At 35.4% G+C, this 20,138-nt stretch overlaps 1 protein-coding gene across 9 annotated transcripts in view; it reads right to left on the bottom strand.

The window, feature by feature from the left end:
* The window catches only part of QTMAN (queuosine-tRNA mannosyltransferase), a 386,232-nt gene that overhangs the window by 224,541 nt on the left and 141,553 nt on the right, over window positions 1-20,138 (bottom strand). The window contains exon 2 of one of the 9 annotated variants that reach the window (XM_078070753.1): window positions 6,828-6,912. The exons of the other annotated variants lie outside the window; for them this stretch is intronic. The gene's annotated coding sequence lies outside the window, so the exon portion shown is untranslated. The remainder of the gene's footprint in view (window positions 1-6,827; window positions 6,913-20,138) is intronic. 9 annotated transcript variants of the gene reach the window in all.

Consider the following 20,138-nt stretch of genomic DNA (forward strand, 5'->3'; position numbering starts at 1 on the left):
ACAGCTATCAATATTTTTGTTAGGGTTAGTTCAACTATTCCTCCCACTTTATTTTTATTTATTTATTTTTTGCTGGAATATTTTAAAGCAAATGCCAGACATACAATCATTTCATCTTGCAGTACTTCGGTATGCAAACATTGTTTCTTATGATTAACTGACTTAATTCCTTTTTATTAGACAACAAGAGGCTTTGATGAGCTTAGATTTTGTTCAAATGGATTAAGTTTCCTGAAATTAGAATTTCTAAAATAGCCATGTTTCCTCTATGCCTCTGTTATAACTTGGAATTTTATTTTTCCTTTTGTTTTAATGGTTTTCAGTTATACTGTATATGTGCATTTTAATGAAAACAGATCTTCTTTGATTGCATGGGTTTTTAAACATATCCTCATATTATTGTCTTCTCAAGAATATATACAGTATTGGGGCACCTGGGTGGCTCAGTCGTTAAGTGTCTGCCTTCAGCTCAGGTCATGATCCCGGGGTCCTGGGATGAAGCCCCACATCGGGCTCCCTGCTCCATGGGAAGCCTGCTTCTCCCTCGCCCACTCCCCGATTGTGTCCCCTCTCTTGCTGTGTCTCTCTCTGTCAAATAAATAAATAAAAATCTTAAAAAAACAAAAAAGAATATATACAGTATCTATTCTGCCTATTACATCGTGTCAAATGTTTGACTTCATTCATAGCGTGTATTTTTCTTCATTATAAAACTAATGTATTTTCATTATAGGATAACTTGAAAGATACAGAAATAGAAAAAGGAAAGAATAACATCACACTTATAATTCTACAACCTATACGTAACAATTTTTTACATTTTGGATATTTTATCCCAGTTTTTTTCTAAACATACAAACACATTTTACAAAATTGAGATTTTACTATATATATCATTTCCATAATGTAATTTTAAAATAATATTTTCATGAGCTTATTCCCAAGTCTTTAAATCTTTAAAACCATGATATTTAAGGGCTATAGAATTAATAATTCCACTATATGAATGTCTTTTGATTTACTAAGCTATTCCCTTATTATTGGATAGTTGGATTTATTTCCAGTGTTTATACATAATGCTTTGTTGATAATTCTAACGATGATCCCTTTTGTAAGAACGGTAAAGGGTCTAAGATTTTGCCCTACCTGGAAGTTAACAAGTTAAGTTAGCCTGCTGGCATGCTGGCAGCAGACATGACACTCCTGGGTCAGACAAAGGACTTACTGCTTAGGACACAGTAAGCAGCATGAGCTTCATTTCACATCAGTCCTCCTTGTTCCCCAAGGCCCACCAGGGTAATGTTGAGCGGCCCAGATGGATGATGCACAGGCAGTGAGTTTGCATCACAGTTAAGGAACCCTGAGCTTAGGAAACCCAACCTTCCATAATGAGCTACAAGCAAACTTGTCAAACTTTGCTCCAAAGGGAGACATTATTATCCTGGACAAAAAATAAACCAGCCATCTGATCAGAGGAGAGATATTATGTCTATATGCCAATGCTGTTGTGCTATGCAAACCTCCTTGAAAAAATAGTCCAGACCAATAAGGCATTTAACGCCTGCTTGCAAAACATACCGAAATATGTGGCCCATAGAAAATTGCCTCCCAAATTCCTCAGGACAAATATTTAGTGTGATTACTGAAATTCCTGATACAATATAGTACCATCAAATTATTTTCTAAAAAGACTGAACTGCTTTATACTCCCGTCGATAACATATGAATGCTTCTGCTTCCCTTTCAAAAGCTTCCATGATTTTAACCTTCTTAACTTCTCCTATTCTACTGTTCCCACAGAATATATCACATTAATTATAGGCAGAAGAGCATAGTGATTACGAAAAGAGACTCTGCGGCCAGAAAGCCTGAATTTAAATAGCAGTACACTATTTACTAGATGGGAGACTTGGAATGAATCACTTAACAAATTTGTGTCTCAGTTTTTTCAACTCAAAAGTTAAGATAATAATCACCTTATTAACTATTAATACAATTATAAAATGTGTTAATACATGGAGAGCACTTAGAACAGCGCCTGGAAGGTAGTAAATGCTATGTAACTATATGCTATTATTATTATGTCTGGCAGCTCTTCCGTGTCCATCCCAGTCCTACCCATTCTTCAAAGTTGAGTCAGATACCAAGCCTCCATGAAAACAAATGATTTTTCCTGCTCTGAACTCCAAGTTTTATTCCATACCTCCAGACCTTTTGACTGCATAGTATATTCAGAGGTCTGGACTAAACACATGTCTTTTGTTTCTAATGCTTCATGACTTTTCACCTGAATGACAGTACTAAAAGGCTTGCAGTTTTTACAAAAATTTCTAACTTTCTCGATCCTACTGGTGTCAAAATAATGCTGCCCAAACTCTGATTACTACAAATAAAAATCTTTATATATCAATTATGCAAAAAACTGAAGTGATTTTTTTAAGGGAGTAAATCAATAACTTTCTTTGTGTTGATAAGCAGTCAATTAAAACAGTGCTGGATATTTCAATATTTGAATGAAATATTTTTTAGCAAAATGTTTCCTGTATTATAATATATCAAGATAGTAGAAATCATAGCCACTCAAACTGCCAGAGCAATATTAAAATTCACCATGATAAAGGTGACACCAAATTGAACCAGGACTAAAATTAATAAAGTGAGAGACCAAATAATTTGTGGAATAGAGCCATTAGACTGGGACAAAAACCAGGTTACAAATGCAGAAAACTTGCAATTTCCTAAAATAAAAACATGTACTACATGGTAGCATCTTCATTGTAGTAGGCGTTTTGAAAACCAGAACTATGGTTATTTTTTTGTTTAAGATTTATTTATTTATTTAAGACAGAAAGAGGGGGAAAGAGGGCCCAAGGGAGAGGGAGAGAGAGAATCCTAAACAGGCTTCATGACCAGTAGGGAGCCTGATGTGGCCCTTGATCTCACGACCCTGAGATCATAAACTGAGCCAAACTCAGGAGTCAGAGGCTTAACCGACTGAGCCACCCAGGCATCCCAGAAGTACAGTTATTTTTAACACAAAGTTAAAAATAACATTATGATTCTAAACAATATACCTTACAATATTATGTGTCACCAGAGTTTTTACCATATTTTAGTATATCTAATATAAAATTAAATATTATAGAAACCTTATGAGACGGAAAGCACAAGTGTTATTTTTTTCCACTCACACATAAAGAGCTGAGACCCCAAATCACAAAATAAAAATATTTTTTAAACTAAAACACAGTTGTATGTAGAATGTTGAAAATCATGCTAAATACTATTTTAAATAATTTAAATTACTTAAAGTCAATTTGTTTTGTTATTTAAATAATTTAAATTATAATTTAAATAGTTAACATACTATTCTCAATTAAATATAAAACATGCAAGTTATTGTCTCATTAAAGGACTTCTTAAGTTCTGTTAAAAAGTTGTCTTATAAAAGAATAGAGTGGTACATGAAAATATTCAAAAGAACTAAGATATTTTTTTTTTGACTAGCTTGCCAACATCTAGAAGTAAAGCAGGGATACACAAATATATACACATATCAGCCCAGAAATGGGGGAACAATGGATGTATACTCCTTACCCAAGATTTTGACCCAGGAGGAATTGAAAATTTAATGGAAGTAGGGTTGGGAGAAGAATACATAGTGGCCCAAAAGACAAAGTTTCTTGCTTGCTTCCTCTTCTCTTCTCAACTCTCTTTTCTCTCTTGGGTAAAACCGTTTATTTTACCTTTGGGTTTTTCTGCTTTTTGTTTTGTTGGTGTTTTTATTTCTTAAAAATACATTAGTTTTAGGGGCACCTGAGTGGCTCAGTCGGTTGAGCGTCTGACTCTTGATTTCAGCTCAGGTCATGATCTCAAGGTCGTGAGATCGAGCCCCGCATCAGGCCCCACACTCAACACAGAGTCAGCTTGGGATTCTCTCTCTCCTTCTCCCCCTGGCCCTCCCCTACTCAAATAAATAAATAAATAAAATCTTTTTAAAAAATACATTAGTTTTAGATGTATAATATAATGATTCAACATACTACAAAAAGTCACCAAAATAAATCTAGTTAATATCCATTACTATACATAATTGCAGTTTTGTCTTCCTACGATCTTTTAAGATCTACTCTCTCAGCAACTGGGTGTTATACGCAAACAATGAATCATGGAACACTACATCAAACACTAATGATGTAATGTATGGTGATTAACATAACATAATAAAAAAATAAATAAATAAAAAATAAATTTAAGAAAAGATCTACTCTCTCAGCACTTTCAAACACAATACAGTATTATTAGCGATAGTCACAATGCTATCCGTTATGTCCCCAGGACTTATCTGTTTTATTTTGACCATGTTTGTTACCTTTGTTTTGAGTGATATTTTTGGGTATAGAATTCTAGGTTGCTGGTTTCAGGTTTTCTTTCAGTGCTTTGAAGGTTTTGCTCCACTGTCCTCTCCCTTGCAATGCTTCCAATGAGAAATGTGCTGCTAGGTTTAACTTTGTTCTTCTGAAGTAACTCATTGTTATTTAAATGCAGCTGCTTTTAAGACATCCTCCCAAACACTATTATAGACAACAGACCCTAAGGTGGCCCCCCTGATCTCACCTCCTTGTATTCATGCCCTATGTAATCTCCCCCTTTGAGTGCAGGCAGGACCGACCACTTGCTTCTAAACAACAGAATACAGTATAGGCAACAGGGTGTATCTGCTTATACTACACAAGATTGTATCATCTTGCCTTTCAAGGAGACTCTCCCTTTCTGGTTCCAAGGACATAAACAGACATGTTAGGATGACCCACATACCAAGAGAATAAGGGTGTCCTCTGGGCAAAGGCACACAAGAAACTGAAGCCCTTAGCCTAATAGCTGACAAGAAATTGAATGTGACCTTGGAAGCAGATCCTTCTCCAGTTGAGCCTCAGTTGAGACCACAGCCCTGACTGAATCATGAGGTTTTCTAGTCTGGCTGTGGGAATGGGGACTATTTCTGCCCTTTTATGAGCAATGGGCATTATTTTTATTCATCTCAGATGGTTCTTTCTCTGGCCTTGAGAGTTTCCTAACATGCAATGAACTGATCTGTACTCAGATAAATGCTCAACTGGGACCCTCTGCAGATCTCCAGAGTTCTTTCTTTCAGCAGCTTTCTTTATTCCAGTATGCTGGATTTCTTTCCCCCCATCTAGACTTTTACCTCTATCTCCCCAATTCCATAGGTCTCCTAGTCTTTCCCTGGATTCCTCCTCTTTGCATCTGGGCCTAGAAACTCAAGCAAAAAGCTGGGGCAATCAGAGGGCCCACCCTATCTAACTGCCTTCTCTCAGGGATCACTGCCCTTTGCTGGATGATGTTACACTTTGAATGGTTTCACATACTTTGTCCACTTTTTCTTTGTTTCAGACGGAAAAGCAAATCTAGTTGTTTATTTCATATTAGTTGAAAGCAGAAGTCTTCCAACAAATACATTTAGCCATAGAACTAAAATCAAAAGCAATGCAGGAATTAGGGTGGCAAAATAGAACAAAAAAGATCTTTGTTCTGACTATGAAGATATAGTAAAAAAAGTAAAAGAAATTTGGGAAGTAGAATAAATTCATCTATTGCCTTAACCATAATAGGTAGTCTTCAGATACTATTAAAAGATTACAAATCAAACTAGAGAAGCATGTGCATATTTAAAGAATATATTGGTAAAAAATAAGTAATGTTGACCTGAAATCAGATGATAGAGAAAGAGCAATGGATAAGTGGGAACGTATTAATTTTATCATTATTGATTACAAAGAACTAGTAGATGCTAACTCAAAAATTAGTAGGGGTGCCTGGGTGGCTCAGTTGGTTAAGAGTCTGCCTTTGGCTCAGGTCATGATCTCAGGGTCCTGGGACTGAGCCCCACAAAGGGCTTCCTGCTCAACAGGGATTCTGCTTCTCCCTCTCCTTGTACCCCGCCCCCTCCACTTGTGCTCTCTCTCACTCTCTTATGCTCTCTTTCTCAAAAAAAAAAAAAAAAAAAAAATTAGTGAACTTAGGGTGTCATTGAAAGGTTTAATTATGAAGGTAACCAATAAGAAAAAAAAAGTAAAACTTCCTAAACATCAAAAGAACCACACATACACACACACAAAAATTTGTAGAAAAAAAAATTTACCTACCAGAGGAAGTAGAGAATCTAAAAGACAAATCAAAACAAACAAAAATAGATTTTCCTGAGACAGAGAAAGTTGCCTCCTAAAAATGATCCACCACCATCACTACAATACTACCACCATTCCAACCCAAAAAAAGGCACCAAGCTTGCATGATTTCACAGGGAAATTCTACCAAATTTTTAAAGAGCAGATAAGTCCATTTCTTTTTAAAGTGGTATTAATAGGGGGTGGGGAACTTCCAAATTATTTTATTTTTATGAAGTGAGTATAAGAAAACCAATACATAACAGGTAATCTCACTTATAGACAGATGCCAAAATCTTGAATAAAATAGTAGCAAACAGAACTTAGCAAGATACAAAGACAGTAAAACATCATGAACAAGCGATCTTTTTCCTCAAAACACAAGCATGGTTCAATATTAGTAAATCAGTAAGATTCATTATTTCAATAGCTCTAAAGAGAAAAAACAATCACATGATAATGAGTAGGTATTTAACAAATTTAACAACTATTCATGATTTTTTAATTCAATAAAAAATTGTTATTCTTCAAATGGGAATATATTTTTGTCACTATAATAAAATACGTTCAGTTCAACTCGAAAGCCAGCCTCACACTTAAGATGAAACATTAAAGTCAGAAACAAGACAAAATACTTACTATCACACTACTATTTAGCATTGTGCTCCAGGAACCAGCCGACAGAATTAGAAGAGAGAAAAAAAATGAAAGGAAAAAAAAAAAACTGGAAAGAAATAAGTAAATCAAAAAAAAAAAAAAGAAATAAAGAAAAAAAGAAGTAAATGTATTAGTATTTGTGGACAAGATTAGAAAGCTCAAGATCATCAACCAAAAACCTATTTATCACAAAGAATCAGAGAATTTGGTAAGCTTACAGACTACAAAATTAGTATGTTTTTAAATTATTAAAATATTAAAAATATTATGTTTTATGATATATATAACATACACACCTATACCTACATATACACACAGCAAGCATTTAAGAAAAGATTGCATAAACAGTAGTACACATACATAGGTAAAGTTCCTAGGAATAAATGTAAGAAATGGGTAAGACCACTATGCAGAAAATGTTAAAGTATTACTGAAAAAGTTAATTACCCAAAGATGACTTGAAAAAATGAAAAGCTGTACCATTACTTTGGGTAGGAAGAGTTAACATAAACAGACATGGATTCTCTTTGAGCTTATTTATCTTGACCACAATTTTAAAAAGGTTGTTTTTGCAGATTTTAAACTGGAAAAACAGATCCTAATTTACATAGCTAAAGACAATGAGAAAACAATGGCCAAGAAAATTCTGTCAGAGGTGGTGGGTGGGGGGAAGGGATGATCAACTGGATGTGGAGATGGAGATTAACCTCACCAGACATTAAAAAATACTTTAAAATCTCAAAAATAGCAAGTATAACACTGATTTAAATGCAGACGCAGACCAATGGAGAAGAAGAGCAGATCCAGAAATAGAATACATACAAGGAATTAGCATGATAAAGGTAGCCTCTCAAAACAAAGATGAACAAACTAATAAATGGTGTTGAGTCAGCTTGGTAGGCATCTGGAGAAAAAGTAAACTGGGATCCAGACCAGCAAGCACCAGGACAAATTTCAAATGATCCAAATGTTTCAGTGTAAAAAATGTAACCACAGAAGTACTATAAACTGCTGAATGAACCCTACAAAAATCACTTCCCCTTAGGTCACAGCTTGCTATCCAATGGAAAAAAGTGAGCCACAAATGCAAACGATATATATAATTTAAAATTTTCTAGTAGCCATTAAAATTTTCTAGTAGCCATTGAAAAAAGGAAAATAAAGCAGATGAAATCAGTTTTAATAATATATTTTATTTAACTCAATACATCTAAAAATATCAGCATATAATTGATGTAAAAATTATGAAAAAATTGCATTATTTATTCAAACATTTTTACTTCAGTGTGTCTTTTACAGTTATAGCTTGTCTCAATTCAGAACAGCCACACTGCACAGGCTCAATAGCCACATGTGGCTGATGGCTGCCAAACCAGTTGCCAGGCTTAAGAAGTGCAGACTAAGCTGCACAAAGGTAGGGAACAGGGCCCTTTTGTTCGCCTCAACTTACCCAGTGCTTGTATAGTGTCTGGCATTTATTTTTATGAGACCAAGAAGGGAGGAGGGAAGAATAGAAATGCGTCCTGTTTGAGAATCAAAGGCATTGGTATAATGAGTGTGGGGGAATCATTTGCTACATTAGAGATCTTGGATTCAAGTCTTGACTCTAAAATTACCTAACGGGTAACTTCAGCACAGCACACTTTTTTGAACCTGATGTATAAAAGGAGATTCTTCCTGCCAACCTACTCTTTAGGGTTTGCTATGAGGAAACAATGAAACCATGCAGACGTAAGTACACGATGAGGCACTATAAAAATGTCATCTACCATTACTCAGGTAAAGAGCACTGTCTCTATGATCATTGTTTCCAGAGGATACAATCTTCCTGTTTTGATGACTTTCACCGTCTATCCCCCACCCATGCATGTGCAGGTTGAAATTCTGCAGCATGTTGCTCCATACTCTATCACTGGAAGACTATTATTTTGATCTGTAAATTTGTGTTCAATGCCTCGCTCTGTACTTCAGCTGTCTGCAGACAGAAGCTTCTCTGCCTTCACTGGACAAGGAGAGGCTTTCCTGAGGTGTCTCACACCCTTTTATCCTGTTGGGCTCTGTTCAGTTTGTGGCATCTACTCACCAGTGAGCCTGTGATGTAGGCTAGGAACTGGTTACAACAGAAACCAGAAAAGGAAAAGTACCTGAAATCCTAAGACGTTCCTCAGAGAAATGCAGAGACTGAAATGGGTTGGTTAGAGAGGAGCCCATGGAAGGCAAAAGAAAAAGAATCAACAAGGAGCTTCTGATCAGAAGTTGGATCCAATTTTGCCACATTTTCAGGGATGACTTGGGTCACCAGAAGGTTAGTATTCCATTCATCTCTCTCCCTGATCCCTACTTAGTTAACTTCTGGCTGCTCGGTAAAAAGGAGGAAGAGTCAGAGGAACACGTTCTCTCTCCACAAAGCTTCCCTGATTTACTTAAGTCATCAAAACTGGCATTTTGAGTAAGTGAATTAGAAAAACAGAAATACTTACAGTCTTTCAGATTACCCTCCACCAGCCAGAGTGCCTGAGCTAAAAGCCTCCTAGATTAAGGTCACTTTGACAGCAAGAGTACCAGTATGACTTCTAAATAAAACAATCCTCTCATTTTCAGGTAATACAGTATATTTCTTTGTTGACAGTAGAGCAGAAAGAGCATAAGCCAGAAAACCCGGTTTTTCTTCTGCCTGCCACTTAAAAGTGGCCTATCTCTGCACAAATAACTCAATCTCTCCCAGCACTTTTTCGTATCTGTTAGGTGAATATAATTATGCCTTGCTTACCCAACTGTTTTGAGAATCACTGCCACTTTAGTTAGGCTTTGCTATTACACAGAATGGTTACAGGAGGCTGGTGTGTTACTATTACATTGATCTCTGGCATGGCCTATAAACAAACCATTGCTGAGGAACTTTAAGAAGATATTGGGGTAGTTTTTCTGTGAAAGAGCTGTATTGTACACATGTGATTTTATTATAGAGTTGCATACATACTAGTATATTCCATGCCAAACCTCCAAATATTGTTATGTTTAATCTCAATTTTCTACTGTGGTTTAGATATCCTTTCCACAGCAGGTGTATGATGCAATTAAGCTGAATGTTCCTAAAGATAAGTGACAGCAGAAAAGTGAGCCATCCTTTTACTCCATACATATATGATCACAGAAGGAGATGGTTCGAACCATCTTCATGATATGGGGCTAGGACTTTTGTCCTGATTCAAAAGTGAAACAGTCCTGATGCAAAGAGAGATTGGAGAAAGGGCTAAGATTCATTAGACAAGAATCACTGACAGAACTCAGCACAGTTAGGCAATAGCCACTCAGTTTTCTACATGTATTGCTTAGAAAGAGGCTACATTTTAACAGATAAGGGTCCCACTTGCACACAGGTTTCTTGCTGGATTAAACTCCTAAGAAGGATTTAGTATTTAAGTTTCCTATGAAGGGGGTCTTTGTTCCCACTAAGGCCTTAAGAATAATTTTAAAGAAAGAAGAAAAGAATAATATGCAATTTTGTAGTTCTTTATTATAAAGTGGGGCCCCTGTGTTTCTCCAGAAAAATAATTTCTTTTACTGTTCTCATTCACAAAAACTGAAGCATTCCCAGTGTCTCACTAATGCAGCATAAAGTTAGGGATATTACTCAGTAGATTTATTCCTGTGAAGATGAAAACATACAATGGAACAAAGAGGAAAAAAAAGATAATCTTAAGACCACAGATAACTGACCATATCTAAGACAGAATTCCTTAAGGGAAGCCAAAAATGCACTGGAAGCTCACTGTTTGTTTCCTTTTTATTTTACTTTTTTTTTTCTCTTTAGTTAGAAGATATGCAATTTGATTGATGGTATTTCTTCCACATTGGTGACATTTTAAATGGAAACCAAGATTTTTTGGGGGTGGTTGTAATAGCTCGATGAAATCTTTAACATGTGCCAAAATGTTTCATTAATGTAAGTCAGCCAAATAATCCTCTTGCGTTGTAAAAATATTTTTTTAAAAAAATGCTTTCTGAACTGTTAAAAAATTAGAGCACTCTGAGTTTAGCTACAAATACATGGGTTATAGTGACTAATGTTGTACCTGTATTTCTTCAAAGCAAAGAGGAAAGATAATGTGATCTTGATGAAGTCAGATATGAAGTTCTCATCGTTTTTATGTGAAGTAATTACTATTTTTAAATTTAGATGGCTATCAGTAATCTGAGATTCAACCAAGCTGCTGTGTTTCTCATTCAAAACAACTGCTTGCCCTCGTTAAGAGCCATGAGGTTGCTGCCTTGAGGTTTGTTGTATTTAGGTCATGATGGCCAATGACCAGCACAGATTCTCTTTTACTCTGTATATTGTTTTTTCTGGTTGAAGTGAAGAGCCAGTCCATGTCTGATTAGTGATAACAATAAAGATGTGTGTTATTTAAAAGTAGGAAAACTGCCTTCAGTCAACAGAAAATGATATACTTAACAGTAAAGCAGAAACGTATAGTGATGCACTGGAGGTGAAAATGGGGGAGCCTTAACTAACAGGGAAATTTCCATAACAGATTCACTAGTAATGCTGATTTAATAACGATTTCCTGTCATGAACTATATTTATCATACACTGCCTCTCTGACATGACATTGTATTTAATGTTTTTGAGAGCCATGTTTTTAATCAGATTAAACTCAAGGAAACCGATAGGTATCTGTTTGGCTCTTAACTTTAGCTTCTGTTTCTTATTTATCACAGGACTATTATTTCTGGAATCTTTATAAACACATTTGCTGGGATTGCCACAAGAGTGCAGCTTATGTTGGTGAGGTCAGAAAAATGTGTGCCAGTGGTTTTCATGATCTATGCACAGAGTGCATTACAGAATTGTTTAATAAATTAAAGACAACTAATGCAAAATGTGTTCCTTTCCCCCATGGGATTAAGCATCTAAAAACACAATTTATTTTTATATTCAAAAAATAGTTTCTTAGGAACTAAGTAACCAAGAAGAACGTTCAAAGAAAAGTTAGTACAATGTTATTCATTATTCAAATGTATTTACATAAAGCTAAAATCTCCATTAATAAGCTTAATGTTCTCAAAGCTAATTTACCAAATAAGCAATAATAATTTTAATAATCTATATAACAGCTATGACATTACCTAAAATGCAACATTCCAATATTATCAGTGAGCATATCAAGTTGAATACTTGAAAGAGCTCTGGAGGACAAATTTTCCTTCCTTCAAATCCAGACACTTTGAAAATGCTCCCTGGTTCAGGGTTTCCCATGGCAGATATTCTAGTAACCATCCAATAGTGCCAAACTGTGCATGAGATCAGGATTAATTCATATATCAAAGTAAGATTAATGTTAAAAGTAGAAATTAACAAAGAAAGTATAAAAGAGAATTTAAAAGGAAGTAAAGGTTGGCCTTCAACACTCCAGTCCTCAGCACATGAAAAATGTTCTCAGGCTTCAGTGGTTGCATAATACATGCAACATGCAAAGCCACTTTAGTGTAGATATAATAATGTTATTTTTTCATCCACATAAGTTGCCTACCTTTTGTTAATATAAATAATTATACAATAATTTCCTCAGTAAGTACCTGTGGCTTTGAAGCTTCCTCTTTAGAATATCTTAAAACTGCTGCAGGGCATGCATGAAAGACACTTGATTAACTGGTTGGATATAATCGAGTGACCCGGTACTAAACTAAAAACCACTGAGTAGCATCCACAGCACGTTATCAGGTGCGTTTTCATGAAGTATACATTATATGGGAAAAGAGAATAGATATTCTTCAATTATCTGTAATAAGAATAGGAAATCTTTGAGGCTGTTATTAATTAACGGTTAACAGGATTTCTGCTGAAGTTTTTCTTGTAGGCATTATAAGACTATATTTGAGTGTAAGAAGTCTAAGAAAAATTAAAGTCAATGTTATTAATGAGATTCATTTTAATATCTCTGTGGTTATATATAGACTCAGTCTACATTCTTTTTGCTTAATATTGATAAAATATTTCATGAACAATTTACAGGTTGGGTTTCAGGTGAGCAGAAATAAATACACTATTTATAAGCACAAGATATACTTTTAAACCAACTTTTAAAATTTCACTGGATCTTTCAACATTTGTTTGAAATCCTTACAAGATATTCATCTATTTGTGGCATCATATAGGTCTGTCTCCCCATCTGTCTATGTTTTTCATGAAGACTAGTATCTGGTACATATTTTTTTTTTCTTCCCCACTTTAGTAACTACTCATTGGCCCACTACTATGCCAATTCTGCAGTAGTTGTCCGACAGCTTCTATCAACCACTTTTTAATAAAATACAAGCTCTCTTTTACAGGACAAGGGGGCACGTAATCAATGTATTTAATTTTGACTAAATTTAACTCTGTAGGGTTAGAAAATTAACGCCATCAAAATCTATTATTGTCACAATAAATACACTGACAACACGATGTAACTCAAATTTAAAAGACTGAATTTTCTAAGAGTAACATATATATGGTTATTCATCACAGCACTTCAGTGCTATCCTCCCAAAAGTAACCTTCTTCTCTTACATGACCAGATTTGTTAAGAAATTCACATCTCGCATGTATGGACATTGTGAAGAATCCTTTTTTAATAGGATATCCTGACAACATCTCCCCACCACCACCCCCACCCCGGACTTGGTAGCCTGACTTCAGCACAAACTCATCTGGTTTGACTAAAATCATTAAATCATTGCATTATTTGGCAGTGGTTTCCTCATACGTGGCGCTTAGAGCTCACTGAAGCTCAAACAGTACAGGAAATGCAAATCATGCAAACCACCCTCATGATGGCGACGTACAGTGGCGTGATTGAGCGGCAGTACGCATGGCTCGTGGGCTGACCACATGAAAGAAGCCATTTAAAGACCAGATGAGCGAAAGCTGGGGTAAGTTAGAGAGTATGTGTGAGCTTCAAAGCTGGCAGAATAGCATCCCTATTTAAAATAGAAGGGGTTATTTATTATTACTTTTTATTAATAACACCTGCCCAAGTTCTTTACATTGAAGGAAGTATGTGCAGAAAGAGTGAACATGCACCATACTGCATAATGTGGACCAATCTTTCTTTTTTAAATCCCAGGTATGGTAGAAAAGCAGAGTACTTTCCATCAATTTTTCACAAGATTTTCTACAAGTGTTAATAATTATTGGGAATGTTTTCTTTCAGTGAACTGAAAGAAAACAGATAATCCAGCAATGCCTTACATTATTTGCTCATAATTCCTAAAGTGTTGGTTTAATTACCCCATGTTAATAAAATTAGTTCCTCCGACAAAAAATAAGTAACTCCAATTCTCAGGAATTCTTCAACAAAAGCCTTAGTAGCAATTCAGAATTTGCTAGTAAAGTATTTGAACAAGACTTATACAGCAACTAGAACAAAAAATGGCTATAGGAAGTTTTTGTTTTCTTTTTTGGAACTGATTATTTTCTAAATGTTTCTAACTTACCAGGAAGTAAAGAAAACATAACAGTTAAGAGAATAAATGTTATAACTCAATTAAAACAAACATTCAATTTTATGTTTGTTCAGCATTTCAAATTATTTTCCAAAGCCCTTTAAATATCTGTTATTTCATTTGCATACAGACTTAAAGGCATTAAGAATTCCATTAAAGCCCTGGCCCCCTTAATCCCTTATACCTATAGCTAGAACCTTAAATGAGTGAAGGAGGAAGTTAGAAGTTTAAATGAAGTGGGGAAAAGACTAATGCTTCTGGGGGTCTAGGAATCAGAAAACCTAAGCATAAATAGCCATGTGGACTAATCATTCTCTAAAAGAATTTTCTCATATTTGAGAAAAGTGCTAATAGCATCTTTTCTGACCGCTTCATAGTTTCATTTGGAAGGGAATGGCATAGCATGTGAGAAGAGATGCAATGGGATAATACAGTATGGGAGAAAACTATACAGTGCTATACAAATATAAAGAAATACTGTGCTTTTGTGAGCCCGTTGGCCAGTTACCACGTTAGGTTCTTTATATACATTATCTCATTGGGTTTAATTATATTGTCACACTATACTACAAGGTAAGTATTATTTGTCCCATTTTAAGAGGCAAGAAAACTGAGGCTCTGAAAAGTTAAGCTCTTTCTCCCAAATCTTATGGCTAATAAATGACAAAACCGAAGGTAAATACATTAGCCGATACATGGATCTGAATTGATATGTTTCATAATTATCCACTGGGGGTCTGTATAACTCTTGATTAGTTATCATTTTATTTTTATTTATTTTTTTTGGTAATGTACTTTATTTATTTATTTATTTTTTATTATTATGTTATATTAATCACCATACATTACATCATTAGTTTTTGATGTAGTGTTCCATGATTCATTGTTTGTGCATAACACCCAGTGCTCCATGCAGTATGTGCCCTCTTTAATACCCATCACCAGGCTAACCCATCCCCCCACCCCCCTCCCCTCTAGAACCCTCAGTTTGTTTCTCAGAGTCCATCGTCTCTCATGGTTCATCTCCCCCTCTGATATCCCCCTTTTCATTCTTCCCTTCCTGCTATCTTCTTTTTTTTTTTTTTATCCAACACTAACACCCTACAAAGTATAATAGAATAAAGTAATGAAGAATTTCTCTAACTTTTCCATCAGACACACCAGCTAGAAAGCTTAGATGCTTGGTATTTTGAATTGGCCCATATTAATCCATCATGTCCACTTCTTTCTTAATTAATGCTTAACACGGGCAGTGACTACCCTATTTGACAACTAAAAAGAGGCCTAATAACCATAATTGCTTTTGAAGTCCCCAGAGCCAATTTTAAACATTGGTTGGTGTTAAGAAATTCTCACTGAATGCAATAGGAAGAGGAAGGTTTAAGAACTTTCTGATTGCCAGCTGTCTTCCTTTCAAAGCCAAGGAAAGCCACTTACATGTACAGTCACTAAAACAAGCAAGGCTTAATTATTTATTTTGGGTTTGGTTTTTTTTTTGAGTTGTTTTGTTTTTAGATAGCTTGTAAAAGCCTATGGGGGAAAAGAGGTTAATTATAATTTAAAATAAAATAAAATAGAAACTTATGAGCTTATAATTGCTTATATTTATAAAAAGGGAAGGCTACAGACATAAGAAAGCCTGTAGAAAAGAGCATATAGTTATAGATAAGTGACACACAGGCAACGTGATTTTGTCAGAGCATCCAGGAAATAAAGTCAGTCACAGAACCTACTCAACAAGAAGTATTCAAATCAATTGAGACATGGCACTCATTCACAGCTAGAAAATCTATCAACGAGCCAAAGCCATGCCAGAACCCAAAGAGGATGGATCAATTCAGTAGACAGGAATACTGGATTCCTCCTTTTGCCCTCGGTCTTGGAAGGCATCAAGGATCTTACTGGAGACACAAAACTTTGATCCATCTAAAGGAAGTCTGATGTATGAATACAAAGATGTAAGCTGAAGGTCGGAAATTTGAAAGCCACCATTTCCATCACGTCCTTTTTTATAGGAAACAAGAAAACCAGGCACTGAGGAGCCAAAACCAGGCACTTCAAGGATTTGAAGATTGTGACTGCAGTGGTTGGAAATCTCACCTTGTAAAATAAATTTAAAGTTGCAATCTGAGAGGAAAGTACTGATGTGGCCTTAGTCAAGAAGTAAAATATGCGAAGAAGGGAATCTGAAAAAAATTTGAAATTTCCAGGTAAGACCAGACTAATAAGTGGATTTGTGTGGGGTTTGTTTTCGTTTGGTTTTGAGTTCATTCCTCTTCAAATTTCCCATGACAATTCTCAACAATCCCACTGTCAGTCTTTCCAGTTGGAAAACAAACCTGAATCTGCTTTTCTTGGTGTTTGAGCCTGTTTTTCTTCCATTTGCCTTCAGTGGCAAGAGAACAATATTGCTGATTAATTAAATCATCCCTTATCTTTGCCTTTAAATTATTTCAAATTCTTTCAGTATTTATTTTCAAGCTTGTTACCGATTTTTATCAGTGTCCTCTAGGTGCTATCAAATTCGCCACATTAGTTTCAAATTATAGAATTCAATACTAAACAATCAGGACCCACCCAGAAACGTCATCACCTACCCCTGGTTTTCGACAACTCACTTAACCTTTTCAGACCTCTGTTTTCTCAGCTGTAAAATAACAGCAGTTTGATTAGAAGAGCTCTGAAGTCCTAACTATGTTAATATCTGTCATGTCATCTCAATGTCAGGCATTAATCTAAAAACACTAATTAATAAGAAAAAGAAGAGGTATCACAAAAGACTATAATAGCAGGTAAATAATAAAAATTTTGTCCCTACCACCCCGTGGACAGTATCTGTCTGATTATAGTAAAGTCACTCAAACTTTTTTGTTGCTTTACCAATAAACTAAAGATAACACATCACCTTTCACATGGAAGGAATGGGCTATCTGACTTTTTACTGTTTCTTCTAGCTCCAGAAATAATGACTAAATTATGGCTTATTGCAATGTATATGATGGTACCAGGCAGTCCTTTATTTAACAAAAATTTACTGAATGCCTAGCAAGTAACAGGCACCAAATGACACAGTGAATTCAAGGATGATGGTGTAGTGGGCTGAATTCTGTCCTCAAAAAAGATAATTCCAGTCCTAACCCTGGTACTTGTAAATGTGACCTTATTTTGATAGTCTCTGGTGATGTAATCAAGTTATGATAGGTCACGCTAGATTAGTGTGGGCTCCATACCCAGTGACTTCTGTCCTTATAAGAAGGGGAGAGGACACGAAGAGATACACATAGAGAAGAAGGTCATGTGCCAACAGAGTCAGAGATTGCAGTGATGCAGCAACACACCGCGACACGGCAAGGATTGCAGGGAGCCACCAGAAGGTAGGCAAAGGCAAGAAAGGATTCTTCCCTCGAGCCCTTAGAGGAAGCACAGTCTTACCAACACTTGATTTTGGACTTCTAGCATCCAGAATTGTGAGAAAATAAATTCCGTTGTTGCAGAGGCCTTGGGAAACTAATAGAGATGGTCACTTTGGTGCAAAGAGATAGTTAAGCAAATTAAAAAGTTATTAAAAGAATTCCTGAAAATATGTTGTTTTAGTGAAACCAAAAGACTGGTGACAACTAATATTTTTTAAAATTTAAGCTTTCATGACACTGAAAAGTATGCATTTTGAAAACAGACAAACCATTTGGCTTCTGAACATGTCAGTTTCCTTTCTTAGCAAGTGAGATTTGACATACTAATGTCAAATGTATAAGTAGAATTATAATAATGTACAAGTAGAATGCAAGAGTCAAAGCAAACTAATGACATTATGCTGAATCCTTTGGCAAATGGTAAATGTAATAACTGTACATATGTGTACAGATAGATGATTTAGGGATCAGTAAAGGTATGGATAGGGACTAAGAGTTACAAACTTCATGACACTGCAAGAAATTTTTACATCTTGTTAACGTCCCATCCACAGACCAACTATTCAAAAATAATAATAATAATCTGAATATTTAAGTCACTCAGTGAAAAAAGTATAAAATTGCAACGTTCCTTAAAAAATTGTGTTCTGATTAAAAAATAATTAAAATTACTAATATAAAACAGCAATCTGTCCAATTAGTGTTTTCTTTAATTAGCAAGAATATTTAACCTCTTCAATAAGCTTTTATGTGGACAGAATGTTTCATACTACTATAACTATCCCTTAAAAGTAACAAAACAAAAGGAAAGGAAATACCCAGCAAGAGAAACAAAGCTAATAGAATTACTGAGTTATATTTATATTTATAATCTTGAATTAGTGAAGATAAATTATAATAGATAATACTATTATTTGTCCTAAGTGCAGATAGTACACTTTAGACCAGCATTCTCAATCATGGATGCATACTAGAAAGACTTAAAAGGTATTTAAGTATAAATGTCGATGCCCAGGGCCCAAGTATAGGCAGGGCTGCCCCCTCCAGCAGCAAAGGCTTTCTTCTGCACAACTCCAGACAGCACCATTCCTCTAATGCAAGGCAATCTACCTGTGAGATATAGGAGAAAACTAAGTGAATACAAAGCATTAAAGATACTAAATGAGCCACTAAACAGGGATTAATCATTCCTCCAATAAGAAGCATCATACTTCAGCTCTCTAAACAAAAGGTAGTTTTTATTGGGCAACCATTCATACACAGCATCATGAGCATGCTCTGGACTCAGGGAGATTGCCTTCCCTTTTCTTTAAGACATAATATGGTCATATTTATGGGAAATACAGTATTTTAAGGTTAGAAGTATTTAATGATATTAAGGAATTACTCAGGATTTTTACCAAGGTAATAATGGTATTGCAGTTATGTTTTATTTTTTAAGAAAGGCTATCTTTTAGAAATACCCAGTGAAATATGTAGAGCTACAAATGAAACGTATGCAATTTGCTTCAACATAATCTGGATTGGGAAAGAACTAGGCAGAGTTTAAACAGAACAAGATTTGGGCATTTATGCGTAATTGTTAAAGGGTTAAAATATCATCATCTATTCCCTCTATTTTTTTATATGTTTAAATATTTCTGTAATGTGGCCATTCATTCATTCCCATCAAACATAGGAAACACAGTGCGCCTATGGTAAGCAAGTAATCTTGAACAAAACAGAGAATATACTTAAAATGGATAGAACCCTCCCAAGGAAAGGATCAGGTGGTCATTCTTTAACGACATGAGTAAGAATTTATTTGTTAGAAAAATAACTAGCAGTGACTGAAATCTTTTGATAATTGAATCAAGGTGATCCCAAGGTACTATTACTCATAAAACTGCTGAGGGAATGGCAGAAGCAAAGAAAATCAAAAAGTACCTTTTACAACAGACCAAACATAATATGGGTAGCATCGTATCTAGAAAGTACACATTCCAGGGACTTTATCTTAGCTGAAATAATTCAGTAAGTCGCTAATAATCACTGAATGCCTTAATAAGAACTAGCCCAGACTTTTTGAAGACCAAAAAAGAGGGGCAGAAGTTATCTCAAACACAATGAAGCTTCCCATAAGAGCTGAGACAAGAACTGGGAAGCTGTCTAGAGGAGGTCTGGGGACTAGCTGTTCTCTGTACACCTCCTTCACACAGGATACAAGCTATCTTTCTCATGGCATCTCCTCTCTCTGGGCACCTGTTTCGTTTTCCCTAATCTGCTTTTGCTTCCTGATAGTTTCTGCTCTCCTGCAACTTCAGTGGACACATGACCCATTAGGGACTCTCTAGGTCCTGCCTCAGGAGCCTTAGCCTACAAATCCTACCATTGCCCCAGTTTATCTATATTT

Source organism: Halichoerus grypus, chromosome 4, assembly GCF_964656455.1.
Source record: "Halichoerus grypus chromosome 4, mHalGry1.hap1.1, whole genome shotgun sequence".
In the NCBI taxonomy this organism is placed as follows: Eukaryota; Metazoa; Chordata; class Mammalia; order Carnivora; family Phocidae; genus Halichoerus; species Halichoerus grypus.